The sequence below is a fragment of the Theobroma cacao genome, unplaced genomic scaffold (genome assembly GCF_053813885.1).
Source record: "Theobroma cacao isolate CCN51 unplaced genomic scaffold, ASM5381388v1 tig011, whole genome shotgun sequence".
Taxonomy (NCBI): domain Eukaryota; kingdom Viridiplantae; phylum Streptophyta; class Magnoliopsida; order Malvales; family Malvaceae; genus Theobroma; species Theobroma cacao.
Window position 1 is genome coordinate 2,116,672 of NW_028291722.1, and position 3,259 is coordinate 2,119,930.

Sequence of the window (3,259 nt, forward strand, 5' to 3'; positions counted from 1 at the left end):
ATTGTAATTGATTGTTTGCCTCGGGAAACGTGGAGCGAAAGCCATCCATTGTCTAGAACAGTTCATTTATAGTCACTCATGGCTAGAAAAGCCTTATTACTCGGTTTAAATGCCTTTATAATCCCATTATTGAATTTATTTTAAATTTTTTTTACATTTTTTGATTAAAACAGATTCTAATTGATTGTTTGCCTCGGGAAACGTGGAGCAAAAGCCATCCATTGTCAAGAAAAGTTCATTTATAGTCACTCAAGCCTAGAAAAGCCTTATTACTCAGTTTAAATGCTTTTATAATCCCATTATTGAATTTTTTTTGAATTTTTTTTGCATTTTTTGATTAAAACATATTCTAATTGATTGTTTGCCTCGGGAAACGTGGAGTGAAAGCCATCCATTCTCAAGAAAAGATCATTTATAGTCACTCATGCCTAGAAAAGCCTTATTGCTCGGTTTAAATGCCTTTATAATCCCATTATTGAATTTATTTTGAAATTTTTTTTACATTTTTTGATTAAAACAGATTGTAATTGATTGTTTGCCTCAAAAAACGTGGAGCGAAAGCCATCCATTGTCAAGAAAAGTTCATTTATAGTCACTCATGCCTAGAAAAAGCCTTATTACTCGGTTTAAATGCCTTTATAATCCCATTATTGAATTTATTTTGAATTGTTTTTACATTTTTTGATGAAAACAGACTGTAATTGATTGTTTGCCTCGGGAAACGTGGAGCGAAAGCCATCCATTGTCAAGAAAAGTTTATTTATAGTCACTCATGCGTAGAAAAGCCTTATTACTCGGTTTAAATGCCTTTATAATCCCATTATTGAATTTATTTTGATTTTTTTTAAAATTTTTAATTAAAACATATTGTAATTGAATGTTTACCTCTAGAAACATGGAGCAAAAGCCATCCATTGTCAAGAAAAGTTCATTTATAGTCACTCAAGCCTAGAAAAGTCTTATTACTCAGTTTAAATGCTTTTATAATCCCATTATTGAATTTATTTTGAATTTTTTTTGCATTTTTTGATTAAAACATATTCTAATTGATTGTTTGCCTCGGGAAACGTGGAGCGAAAGCCATCCATTGTAGAGAAAAGATCATTTATAGTCACTCATGCCTAGAAAAGCCTTATTGCTCGGTTTAAATGCCTTTATAATCCCATTATTGAATTTATTTTGAATTTTTTTTACATTTTTTGATTAAAACAGATTGTAATTGATTGTTTGCCTCAAAAAACGTGGAGCGAAAGCCATCCATTGTCAAGAAAAGTTCATTTATAGTCACTCATGCCTAGAAAAAGCCTTATTACTCGATTTAAATGCCTTTATAATCCCATTATTGAATTTATTTTGAATTGTTTTTACATTTTTTGATGAAAACAGATTGTAATTGATTGTTTGCCTCGGGAAACGTGGAGTGAAAGCCATCCATTGTCAAGAAAAGTTCATTTATAGTCACTCATGCCTAGAAAAGCCTTATTGCTCGGTTTAAATGCCTTTATAATCCCATTATTGAATTTATTTTGATTTTGTTTACATTTTTTGATTAAAACATATTCTAATTGATTGTTTACCTCGAGAAACTTGGAGCGAAAGCCATCCATTCTCAAGAAAAGTTCATTTATAGTCACTCATGCCTAGAAAAGCCTTATTACTCGGTTTAAATGCCTTTATAATCCCATTATTGAATTTATTTTGAATGTTTTTTTACATTTTTTGATTAAAACAGATTGCAATTGATTGTTTGCCTCGAGAAACGTGGAGCGAAAGCCATCCATTGTCAAGAAAAGTTCATTTATAGTCACTCATGCCTAGAAAAGCCTTATTACTCGGTTTAAATGCCTTTATAATCCCATTATTGAGTTTATTTTGAATTTTTCTTAGATTTTTTGATTAAAACAGAATGTAATTGATTGTTTACCTCGGGAAACTTGTAGCGAAAGCCATCCATTGTCAAGAAAAGTTCATTTATAGTCACTCAAGCCTAGAAAAGCCTTATTACTCGGTTTAAATGCCTTTATAATCTCATTATTGAATTTATTTTGAATTGTTTTTACATGTTTTGATTAAAACAGATTGTAATTGATTCTTTGCCTCGGGAAACGTGGAGCGAAAGCCATCCATTGTCAAGAAAAGTTCATTTATAGTCACTCATGCCTAGAAAAGCCTTATTGCTCGGTTTAAATGCCTTTATAATCCCATTATTGAATTTATTTTGATTTTTTTTACATTTTTTGATTAAAACATATTCTAATTGATTGTTTACCTCGAGAAACATGGAGCGAAAGCCATCCATTCTCAAGAAAAGTTCATTTATAGTCACTCATGCCTAGAAAAGCCTTATTACTCGGTTTAAATGCCTTTATAATCCCATTATTGAATTTATTTTGAATGTTTTTTTACATTTTTTGATTAAAACAGATTGCAATTGATTGTTTGCCTCGAGAAACGTGGAGTGAAAGCCATCCATTGTCAACAAAAGTTCATTTATAGTCACTCATGCCTAGAAAAGCCTTATTACTCGGTTTAAATGCCTTTATAATCCCATTATTGAGTTTATTTTGAACTTTTTTTACATTTTTTGATTAAAACAGATTGTAATCGATTGTTTACCTCGGGAAACTTGGAGCGAAAGCCATGCATTGTCAAGAAAAGTTCATTTATAGTCACTCAAGCCTAGAAAAGCCTTATTACTCGGTTTAAATGCCTTTATAATCCCATTATTGAATTTATTTTGAATTGTTTTTACATTTTTTGATTAAAACAGATTGTAATTGATTGTTTTCCTCGGGAAACGTGGAGCGAAAGCCATCCATTGTCAAGAAAAGTTCATTTATAGTCACTCATGCCTAGAAAAGCCTTATTACTCGGTTTAAATGCCTTTATAATCCCATTATTGAGTTTATTTTGAATTTTTTTTACATTTTTTGATTAAAACAGATTGTAATTGATTCTTTGCCTCGGGAAACGTGGAGCGAAAGCCATCCATTGTCAAGAAAAGTTCATTTATAGTCACTCATGCCTAGAAAAGCCTTATTACTCGGTTTAAATGCCTTTATAATCCCATTATTGAATTTATTTTCAATTGTTTTTACATTTTTTGATTAAAACAGATTGTAATTGATTCTTTTCCTCGGGAAACGTGGAGCGAAAGCCATCCATTGTCAAGAAAAGTTCATTTATAGTCACTCATGCCTAGAAAAGCCTTATTACTCGGTTTAAATGCCTTTATAATCCCATTATTGAGTTTATTTTG